Below are 12,740 nucleotides of genomic sequence, written 5' to 3'. Positions count from 1 at the left end.
TCTTGTATTTGGTTGCATGGTTGTTTGAGAGACACCATCTTCATCCTACACCTCCCACGGATTGATAAACCTTAGGTCATCCACTTGAGGGAAAATTGCTAGTGTCCTACAAAACTCTGCGCTTGGAGGCGCAACACGAGTCTACAAGAATAAAGTTGCGTAGTAGACATCAAGCTCTTTTCTAGCACCGTTGCCGGGGAGGTGAGTGCATCAAGGTATATCCTTAGATCTTGCAATTGAATCTTTTAGTTTCTAGTTTTATCACTAGTTTGGTTTATAAAAAGAAAACTACAAAAAATGGAATTGAGGTTGCATGATGTTATTCATCTTTATAATGTCTTTCTAGAAAATGATGGATCGGAAAATTGTGCTCAATTGATAGAAGAAGAATTCAATAGAATGTTTGGTATAAATGATGGGCATGATTGCAATTTTGTTAGTATGAATTCTTTGAATATCCATGATGCTAATGTTATGCAAAGCCATAAGCTTGGGAATGCTATGTTTGATGAAGATGATATTTTTAGTCCCCCAAGATTTGATGTGCAAATTTGTTATAATGATTGCATGCCTCCTATTTATGATAATTATAATGATGAAAGTGGATTTGGAGAGGTCATAACTTTATTTAGTGATGAATCCACCATTTTGGATGAGGCTTCAATGGGCTGTGATCACAAAGTTACTATCTATGATGATTATGGTGATGACATGTATGCTATAAAGAATAATGATAACCATGAAACTTGTCATCATGATTTTAATTTTCAATCACATGATAGTTATTTTGTTGACTCTACTCCCACTATTATTCATGAGAATAAATTTGCTTATGTGGAGAGTAATAAAATTTCTATGCTTATGCACTAGTACGCGACGGTGCTATACAAATTGTTTTTACCCCTTTCCGCGACGGCATTTCGAACCATCGCCTAGTGAGTGTGGGCGATAGGGGGGTCCTTCCCACATGACCCAGAAACCGTCGGGGATATGCCCTCCTGGCACACACGCTCGGGAAAATGTGGTCGTGTGCGACCGGCGAGCGCTCAAATACGGAAATACGTATAGTAGAGCTAAAAAATACAATTATACAGGCAAAATTGTTTCCGGTCGCAAGTACATCCCACACAGTCAGTCCCCGCTAAACGTTTCCATTTGTATGTACATCCCACACAGTCGCTCCAAGGAAAACGTTTCCGTTCACAGGTACATCACACACAATTTTTCCCGTTAAATCGTTTGTGATAGCGTTGCCATTGCACACGATATTAAATATTTTATCATTTGCGTTATTGAATGCATCACACACGGTCCGTAGAATAAACTGTGTGGTAAAGGCTGTCCATCACACACAGTTTTTATGTGGTAAACGTTTGCGCAAGGTGGCCTAACGCAAACAGTTTTCGAGAGAAAGTCGTGTGTGATTGTTCATTGATCCAACACGGTTTATTCCTAGAAACAGTGTGCGTTGCCTGAGGTCATCGCCCACGGTATTTTTTCAATAACCGTTTGCAATAGCAAAACCCAATTAGTAGGCTAATTCGCCATTAGCAGGCTAATTTCCCTATTATTAATAATCCATTTATTAATCTAATTGACATTCATATTAAGCACATAATATATTTCATTTCCGTCTTAAGGAAGTAGAATTTCATAATTGAAATACATCAGAGTACAACATGATATAGCTTCAGCACTCAACTACCCCATTACACAACTGCACCAAGAGCTAGTTTCACATGCAACATGTAGACCCTTCCGAAATTAGCATCATAGATGGTATATAGACATATGCATCTCATCTGGAAAACTGCTGACGCGGAAGGCGAATATTGAGCCTTCATTCATGTTGAAGGTCTTTGCAAATTTAGGCCAGTGCCTGTGGATGATTGACCGTCCGTCCTTCGTCCTCTTCAGGAACACTTCAATATTGAACCATGGGTGTTGTATGAAAACCTTCCTCGCCTCCTGACCATAGACGTGGTTTGAGAGGTAATCATCAGTGAACTGCTTTGGAAAGTCCTGAAAACAAGGATGTGCATAAATATCTTTTCTATATTGGAAATGGGGCAAAGGAATAAAAAAGGCAAGGTATAATAGTTAGTACCATCTTGTAGTGAACTGATGTCTTCTTCATTGTGCAGACAAAGATCTTGTTGTTTTTTGTCGCTAATTTCTTTATCCTAACAATCTTTCTGAGTTTCTTGATTTGATTTATATTCATGGACAACTCATTTCCCCAAATGCAAAAAGGGCCGAACAGTGGGTCAAAACCTCTGACAGCAGGACCTACATGTGCAGGACAAAATTGTTAAAAACCTAAATATTAGAATGGTTCCTGCAATTGCACAATAATGTGCTATTAGACAACGGACCATGCACGTGCTAACCCCGATTGAAACCTCAGTGCTTCCCATTTTTTCCCTGCAACACATATAAGGTAGTTAGTCATCAGGTTAAGTAAGGGTTCAGATGCTATCAGTAAAATATGTTGATGAAAAATAAGCACATTGCAGATTCATCAGATTAATTCAAGCCACATGGAAAACCCATTTATCCAAACCAAGCATGATTAAGAACTAGGAAATATAGCACTTGTATATGTTTCTCGTGTAATAAGTGCATCCAAATACGATTTATTCCTCACATGCACAACAATACAAAATTCTACCCACGACAATTGGACATCGCATTGCAGAATTGAACCAAGCAGTTAACTAAACACCACAACAAATGAACCAAACATTAATGGAGCACCACATTGCACAATATAACATACTCCTAATAGAAGATCAGACAGTTAACTAAAACAAGCATGCTTAACAACTTGGAAATATAACAATTGTATTTGTTTCCCATGTATTTACTACAGCCAAATTGAATTTATTCCTCACATGGTATACAATAACAGAATGCACCCACAACTATTGAACATCGCATTGCAGAACTGAACCAAAGAGTTAACTAAACACAACACAAATGAACCAAACGTTAACTGAGCACCACATTGCACAATGTATAACCAAACCAAGCATGCTTGACACCTTGGAAATATAGCAATGGTATTCGTCTCTCATGTATTTTGTAAGGATAAATTCGATTTATTTCTCACATGGAAGACAATACAAAATTGCAGCCTGAAGAATTGAACATCACATTTGCAGAATTGAACCAAACAGTTAAGTGAAGACGACAACTAATTAACAAAACAGTTAATAAGTGAACACCACACTGCGCGACATATAGAACATATACACTAGAGCAACAGATTGCATGGTAAAATTAGATAGCACAATTCACTAGAATTTGTGAAGGAAAGGCAGGAGCAGCACATGCAATGGGTAAAGCGAGCATGCTTAACCGGCGTAGCTAGCAAATGGCAAGGTGCTCCTCCAAGATCTTGAGGTCGGCACGAATGGCAGCCATCGCGACCTCATCCGCGCGTGCGGCCGCGATTTGCTTCTCTGCTGCCAAATGCTCCTTGAGATCCTGGCTATACTGCCTGCACCATGGCTTAGGGCGGCGCTTATTTGGTGGAGGGGTCGGTGATTTGGGTGGAAGGTGTCGCGCTCGCGCCGGCGGTCGGGGCATGTGGGATGTGGAAGGAGGAGGAGGATTGGGGTCGGGTGTGGATTACCTGCCTCGATAGATGAGGCCGAGCAGCGTGAAGGAGGGTCGCTGGCGAGGAGGCAGCGCTGCAAGCAAGGAGTGAAGGTTTCAACTTGGAAAGGGAGGAGGAAACCGGGGAAATGTGGCTTTTGGTAAGGGGGAGGGGGCGGGGAGGTAGATATTTCCGCGGAAGCCGATAATTAGGAATCGCTTTAGCGAAAAAACTGGCGCGCAAAGTGTCATCAGACATGGTCCCTTATTCAGAACTGTGTACGATATGTGAACATCACAAACGATTCAGATAGCTTAACCCGTGTGTGATGAGTTCGAACGTCAAAAATTTTGGTTCGAATTTTCATGGTTACAGTGGTCATCCACGTCATTGCATAATTTGGGTACACAAAGGAGACTACAACACGGCCACACTTCTTAATCAAGCAAGTTCAGCAATTAAACAGAGTTAGCTGACCTAAACATTACTCTAACAAATTAAAGGCCGGCGCTCTTAATTAAACAAAACAAAGAGTACTAGTACCACGGTTGATGCTCGTCCATCTCCGCCGCCGCCTCCATGTCCACCTCGCGCCCGACGGTCTCCTAGGGAAGGGGCTCCATGGCATCCATCGCACCATACTCAGCAAGCATCTCGCCATCCGCGTCTGGCATCTCTTTGGAAAAGGCCGCCACGAGCCGGGCATGGGCGGCCGCGATCTATTCTTGGACGGGCTTCGTCGTTGCAAGGTATGCGGCGGAGGAACGGACGGCTGCTCCAACGCTCTCGGCGATTGCCACCTCTTCGGCCGTGGGTTGCCGACCATTGTCGGAGAAGCTCCATTCGATTTGTGCGGTGACTGCCACAAGCTGGGCGTGGGCGGCCTCGACATGGTCGTGGGTGGCCTCCATGAGGGCTAAGGCCGCCGCTGTGGAACGGACAGCTGTTGTGCCACTCTCGCTAGTTGCTATCCCCGAGGCAGATGTTGCTGCCGCCACCTGAGAAGCAACAGCGGCCGTTTGGGCTGCATTGGCCTCCCGGTCGCAGATTGCGGCCGCGCTCATGCACCTTGTTAGCACGCGCATGGCGGCTGCGGCCGCGCTCTCGCCAGAGTGGGCCACCGAAGTTGCCCTCACGACGCGGGTCCACGTGCCCATCTTTCACCGGCGACGATTGAACAGTGAAATAATATTTGGGGAGTGAGCTAGTGTGCTTGACACGTCGGCTGTGGACTGTAGCCGACGCACCTTCTCGCGTAAGCCATATGCATACTATACACCAACAGTGCTCCATGATATTTTGTGCTGCATCTCACACGGTTGGTGATAATAAACTGTGTGCGATCTACTTGATTTTTCATCTTGATTTGAATTACATAATGGGGTGACAGCGGCAATGGACGGTGTTGGAATTGCTAGACCTTTTATCTGCAGTGAACATGCAACTATATGTGTGTCGTAAAAGAATTGGAATTATTCAGGGTTCGTTTGAACATTTTATACATTAAATTGGTTTTCTGGCCATTTTAGGTGCACAATTCAAAATCATATATGTGTCCAAGGGTTTATGCTTATGTCCCATGCAAGAAATGGGAATGAAATTCGAACACCACGGCACCGTGGCTCTCCGGCAAACGTCGACGCACTTGCTTTTGTAATTCTAGTAAATCCAAAATTCGTCTGAAATTCATGAAACTTGGCATGCTATCATGGAGCAGCATCAACATGCCGTGGTAAATTTTTTGTCCCATTTGGGGCAGGTTTGGGTATAAGCTTCGCATAAACCAGAGCTTCTCACAACAAGTGTGATGGTTTCGGTAGGGAACGTTTCACCTTTCTGGACGAAACGATATCCGTTGCCGCTTCTCGATTTCAATTTTTTTCCTAGTGTCAACATAGAACAACAGGAGTGTTGCGTCAATTTTGGGATTTTTTGGGGTTCGCCTGGATATTTTTATACATTAACTGAGTTTTCTATGCATTCATGTGCATAATTCAAATTCGAACTACAGGCACATGCTCTAGTGCGTATAAATTAGTTGTAAATTCAAATCTGTGTCCTTGGTTGCCTGCTTAGGTCCCATGCAAGAAATGGGAATGAATGTCAAACACCCTGCCACCGTCACTCAGCCGCAAACATTGAGACACCTGGTTTTTAAATTCTAGTAAATCCAAAGCTCGTTTGAAATTCATGAACCTTGGCATGCTGTCATGGAGCGGCATCAACATGCCGTGGTAATTTTTTGTCCCATTTGGGGCAGGTTTGGGTATATGCTTCTCACAAACCAGAGCTTCTCACAACAATCCTGATGATTTCGGTAGGGAACGTTTCACCTTTCTGGACGAAACGATATACATTGCCTCTTCTCGATTTCAATTTTTTTCCTAGTGTCAACATAGAACAACTGGAGTGCTGTGTCAATTTTTGGGATATTTTGGGGTTCGTTTGGACATTTTTATGCATTAATTGAGTTTCCAATGCATTTATGTGCATAATTTAAATTTGAACTACATGCACATGCTCTAATACATATAATTTGGTTGAAAATTCAAATCTGTGTCCTTGGTTGCATGCATGCTTAGGTCCCATGCAAGAAATGGGAATGACGTTCAAAGACCCTGCCACCGTCACTCGGCCGCAAACATTGAGATGCCTGGTTTTTAAATTCTATTAAATCCAAAACACGTCTGAAATTCAGGAAACTTGGCATGCTATCATGGAGCGGCATCAACATGCCGTGGTAAAAATTTTGTCCCATTTGGGGCAGGTTTGGGTATATGCTTCTCACAAAGCAACGCTTCTCACAACAAGCATGATGGTTTCGATAGGGAACGTCCCACATTTGGGGATGAAACAATATCCATTGCCTCTTATTGCTTTAAAAAAATTTCTCGTGTCAACATAGAACAACAGGAGTGTTGTGTCAATTTTTGTGATTTTTCAGGGTTCGTTTGGACATTTTTATGCATTAACTGAGTTTTCAATTCATTCATGTGCATAATCCAAATTTGAACTACATGCACATGCTCTAATGCATATAAATTGGTTGAAAATTCAAATATGTGTTCTTGGTTGCATGCTTAGGTCCCATGCAAGAAATGAGAATGAATGTCAAGCACCCTGCCACCGTCACTCGGCCGCAAAACATAGAGATACCTAGTTTTTAAATTCTAGTAAATCCAAAACTCGTCTAAAATTAATGAAACTTGGCATGCTATCATGGAGCGGAATCAACATGCCGTGGTAAATTTTTTGTCCCATTTGGGGCAGGTTTGGGTATATGCTTCTCACAAACCAGAGCTTCTCACAACAAGCACGATGGTTTCGGTAGCGAACGTCCCACCTTTGGGGACGAAACGATATACATTGCCTCTTATTGCTTTCAAATTTTTTTCTCGTGTCAACATAGAAACAGGAGTGTTGTGTCAATTTTTGTGATTTTTCGGGGTTCGTTTGGACATTTTTATGCATTAACTGAGTTTTCAATGCATTTATGTGCATAATTCAAATTTGAACTACATGCACATGCTCCAGTGCATATAAAATGGTTGAAAAATCAAATCTGTGTCCTTGGGTGCATGCTTAGGTCCCATGCAAGAAATGGGAATGAATTTCAAACACTAGGGCACTGTTGATTGCCGGCAACACATTGAGATACCTGGTTTTTAAATTCTAGTAAATCCAAAACTCGTCTGAAATTCATGAAACTTGGCATGCTATCATGGAATGGCACCCGACATGCTGTGGTATTTGTCGTGTCCATTTTCAGAGAAGGGGCACTCGAATAATGAGAGCTAACAAAGGCATTTTGAAAAAATAGCTGCCACTTTAATATCTCAAACGTTTGTATAATTCAAACCGTGTGTATTCTATTAACCATTCACCTGACGCCACGTGTCTTGGTTTTTAATGGGTATAGGAGGTGCCGTGCGACAGCTGCTTGACCTTGACTGAACGGGGGGCATGCGAGCGCAGTCCGCTGCGCAGGCTGACCGAGAGGCGTGCAAGTTACCCTTGAATGCTCAGGCTCACCGGGAAGCGTGCGTGCTGTACGCTGCGCAGACTCACTGGGAAGAAAGCCCTTTGACTTCAATGGCCACCAGCCTTCCTCTCCGTGCGCATGCCCCCCTTAGTGGCATGGGACGCCACCGTCGAACGCTGCCTCTCAGCGCCGCCAGCTGCCGTCCTCCCGCGCCCCGCCCGTCGATCCCGGGACGACATGATGCAAAGTAAGAACATGATTTGTGCATCTCTTCAACGCAAACGGTTGTCCTGGATGACCCGTGGCAACCACTTACAAACAATTTGGTAAGATTTGCATCTGTCATATTGGGTATGTTGCCATTTGTCAAACTAGAAAGATTGACATTTGTTGATCTAGTAACATTGCCATTTGTCAACCTTGTAACACTACGATTTTTCAAAATATGAAGCTAAAGATCACTAGCAGTATCTAACTTTTGCAAACTAAAATTAAGTAATTAAGCATAGATTTCATTCATAGATTAAGCAGTCATTCTTAATTTATACAAACAGTTCAACTCGATAGCTGAGCAAACCAAACCTTTCCCGAATTGTTGCCAACCATGTACTGAAATAGCTAGTTCAACTATATATACTAGCTAATTTCAAGTACGTTGTATAGTTCCACCACATCTATTGTCAGATGAACTGAAAAAATAGCCCCTAAATACTACTACTACTACTACTACTACTACTTCGGAGGGGCTTTGTACTACTTCCGGCTGCCTCTCCTCTGCGGAGCGTGCTCAGTAAGAGGCGAAGGAGGAGGAGCCTACCGACGAGCTAGGCAACCGCAATACGGTGTCTGCCGCTGTTGCAGCTTCAGCGATGGTCACCTCGAACGCCCTCTGCTGCTCCAGACGGCCCCTCTCAAAGCGGTGGCTCTTCTCGTAGATCTCCTGATTCCTCGCCTCTGAGGCGGCTGTGCCGCGGCCATGGCGGCGGTAAGGCTCTTTGCATGCTCGGTGTAGCGCGCAAGGTTGCTGACGCACGTGCGGGCATCCACCTCCGCCTCCCGCCTTCGGGCGACGCTGGCGCAGCGGGTGATGACCCCAGCGGTCGACAGTGGGCTGGCGGCCACGGCGGCCGATGATGGGGTGGCAGCCACGACCACCACCTCCCGCCTTCGGGCCGCGGTGGCGGAGCGGGTGATGGCCACGGTGGCCTGCAGTGGGGTGGCGGCCACCACGGCCACCCCCCGCCTTCGGGCCACGACGGTGGAGTAGGCGATCGCCCTGGCTTTCGACGGTGGTGTGGCGGCAACGACGGCCGGTAAGAGCTGCCGACGGGCACCGGCGGCGGAGCGTGTGGTGGGTGTTCCGCGCACACCCAACAGGGACGCCATGCGCACTACACTACGCCGGGGACTGCACCGCCGCCGAGGTGTAGCCTCCCAGCTGGAGCTGTCCACTAATGACGGCGGAGTGGCTGAGCGACGACGACGGACCGGTTCCATTGGCGATTGTGGGAGAAGGAGACGAGATAAGTTAAAGGGAGGGAGGGGAAAATGCGACGCAGGACTCGCCGGTCGTGAGGGTTTTTATAGCAGGCTGGTAAGCATTGGTATTTTGGGGGATTTCACCGAGTCGGGCGGGAAGCTTGCGCGGGAACCTGCGAGGTTGCACAGGAACGGGCTCACTGACGATTCATTGGCGCCACCGTTTGGCCAAAAGAACGCCCCCGCGCGCTGCGCAAGCTTGCACCGTAAGCCGTCTGCGGCAGCGGGGTGACAAGACGTGCGAGAGGAGGACGAAAGGCCATGTACACATACGGTTAATAAAGAAAAAAGTTTGCCATTTAATTACCTACTATAACCCCGTCCTGGTTTATAAGTATGATTTAACTAATAAAATACGAATGCATGTCACCAAAGATTATATAGTTGGATTCGTATTTGAACATAGTTTCCAATTATATAATTTTTATAACATGCATTAACATTTTGTTGGTTAAATTCTAGGGAAAATTATGGCACAGAATATAAAGGGGACTATAGACTAGACGGAGGTGGTAGCACACGGCCACTCTCTGCGCAACGACGCAACTGTCGGACGGCTTGTAGGCGACCATTTCCTGCGTGTTCAACTGCTCTATGCGTGTGGTTGCTTGTGGTTCAGGCGGCCGCGGCGCGCTCTGCTCTCGTGTCCCTCCGAGTGCACTGCCCTTGTCCCTCCACGCGCGCTGCCAGTGTTTGGGGCCGGCGCATGATCACACACGTTCGTGTGCATGCGGTTGCGCCAGGCGCGGCGCGATGATACAGTTACCCGCTGCAAAAACTGCCATGCGGACGCGCAGAGAATGCAGGCCGCCCGGCCCCCATTTATTCCTCTGGCCATTTACCTTATATCTCTCGCGTCACTCGACACAATAAGCACACCCACCACGACACATACAGAGAGGACATCCAGCGGTTCCAATGGCGCTGCCCGTGGCTCCAATGGCGCTCCTAGCGGCCGACGACGACAACGGTGGGCAGTTCACCACGCATCACGTAGTGGACACCCACGTGAGGGGGAAGGCCCTCTCGGTGGTGTACACGAACGATCCGGTGTCGGTGGAGAGCTCCATCCAAACTATGGAGCAGTTCCTTGCCGAGGACAAGTACCGAGTGGTCGGCTTCGACCTCGAGTACACCATCGGTCGATTCGGGCTCGATCAGAAGGTTGCCGTAGCCCAGTTGTGCGTGCGACATGACGTCCTCGTCTACGACTACCACCTTGCCACAAGGTCTTGCGAGCGTTTCTCCAGGTTTATCAACAGCTCCGACTACAGTTTCGCTACGGTGGACACCACCAATGATCTAAAAGCGCTCAAGGTGTCGGACTTGAAATGCCCGAATCTTGTCAACATGCAGCACCACTCCAAGGTCTGGGGCAGGGACAAAAACAAACTGAACTCCCTGGTTGACCTCGCCTCGGCCATCATCGACACTACTACATGAAGATGAAGAATGAGAGCAATAAGGACAAGAACGCCTAGCACAGTGTGTGGCATGAGAGACTGGATGAACAACATGTCAAGTACGTGGCCATGGATACGTACACAAGCTACAAGATGTACAGGCGGATCGTTGACATGAGGAAGTGTCTTCTTCCTGCCCCAGATGAGGGATCGAGCCACAGAGCAGTGGCGGGAGCGTCACAAGAAGTAGATGACTAGACACTCGTTTCTCCTACTTTAGAATGCATGCAATTGTTTATTGAGGTGTGTGCGAATGATCTGTATAGTCACTTATGTAATTGGATGTTTATTTCAGTTATATATATACATGTTGTTCTACTGTAGACAGAGCAAATCACATGGCTTATTAGCAGCAATCGTCTCCGTTATTATTGGTCTTCACACACATTTCTGATTACAGACCCGTTTGCCGCGTATCACACACATCTTGTTCAGTTGAACCATTTCCATTGTGTTGCCTAATCACACACAGTTCATCCTAGTGAACCGTATGCTGTATATCACACACGCCTTCATCTGGCTGCCCATTTCTTTTGTTCCTCCTCAACCCAAACAGTTAATTGAACTGAAATGTATGCCCTGCATCGCACACGCAACTAAAATCTGAACCGTGTTTGATGCATCCATCATCACAAATGTTTTGCACCTTTTTTGATGGTTTTTTTACACCACCATTTGCGATTATGGCATCGGACACAGTTCTGTCGAAGGGTCTCTGATCGTATTGTCGCGTTTGGACCTATTGGGGAACGTAGTAATTTCAAAAAAAAATCCTACGCACACGCAAGCTCATGGTGATGCATAGCAACGAGAGGGGAGAGTGTTGTCCACGTACCCTCGTAGACCGAAAGCGGAAGCGTTAGTACAACGCGGTTGATGTAGTCGTACGTCTTCACGATCCGACTGATCAAGTACCGAACGCACGGCAACTCCGAGTTCAGCACACGTTCAGCTCGATAACGTCCCTCGAACTCCGATCCAGCCGAGTGTTGAGGGAGAGTTTCGTCAGCACGACGGCGTGGTCACGATGATGATGTTCTACCGACGCAGGGCTTCGCCTAAGCTCCGCGACGATATTATCGAGGTGTAATATGGTGGAGGGGGCCACCGCACAAGGCTAAAATATCGTATATCAATTGTGTGTCTAGAGGTGCCCCCCTGCCCCCCTATATAAAGGTGCAAGGGGGGAGGCCGGCCGGCCCTTGGGGCGCGCCAAGGAGGGGGGGAGTCCTCCTCCTAGTAGGAGTAGGACTCCCCTTTCCTAGTCCAACTAGGAAGAGAGAAGGGGGAAGGAAAGAGAGGGAGAGGGAGAGGGAAAGAGGGGCCGCGCCCCCTCCCCTAGTCCAATTCGGACTCTTCATGGGAGGGGCGCGCCACCTCCTGGGCTGCTGCCCTCTCTCTCCCCTCAGGCCCACTAAGGCCCAATACTTCCCCGGGGGGTTCCGGTAACCCCTCCGGCACTCCAGTTTTATCCGAAGCTTCTCCGAAACACTTCCGGTGTCCGAATATAGTCGTCCAATATATCAATCTTTATGTCTCGACCATTTCGAGACTCCTCGTCATGTCCGTGATCATATCCGGAACTCCGAACAACCTTCGGTACATCAAAACATATAAACTCATAATAAAACTGTGATCGTAACTTTAAGCGTGTGGACCCTACGGGTTTGAGAACTATGTAGACATGACCGAGACACCTCTCCGGTCAATAACCAATAGCGGAACCTGGATGCTCGTATTGGTTCCCACATATTCTACGATGATCTTTATCGGTCAGACCGCATAACAACATACGTTGTTCCCTTTGTCATCGGTATGTTACTTGCCCGAGATTCGATCGTCGGTATCTCGATACCTAGTTCAATCTCGTTACCGGCAAGTCTCTTTACTCGTTCCGTAATACATCATCCCGCAACTAACTCATTAGTCACAATGCTTGCAAGGCTTATAGTGATGTGCATTACCGAGTGGGCCCAGAGATACCTCTCCGACAATCGAAGTGACAAATCCTAATCTCGAAATACGCCAACCCAACAAGTACCTTTGGAGACACCTGTAGAGCACCTTTATAATCACCCAGTTACGTTGTGACGTTTGGTAGCACACAAAGTGTTCCTCCGGTAAACGGGAGTTGCATAATCTCATAGTCATAGGA

The sequence above is a fragment of the Triticum aestivum genome, chromosome 2D (assembly GCF_018294505.1).
Source record: "Triticum aestivum cultivar Chinese Spring chromosome 2D, IWGSC CS RefSeq v2.1, whole genome shotgun sequence".
Lineage (NCBI taxonomy): Eukaryota > Viridiplantae > Streptophyta > Magnoliopsida > Poales > Poaceae > Triticum > Triticum aestivum.
Note: the sequence above shows the minus strand (reverse complement) of the source record.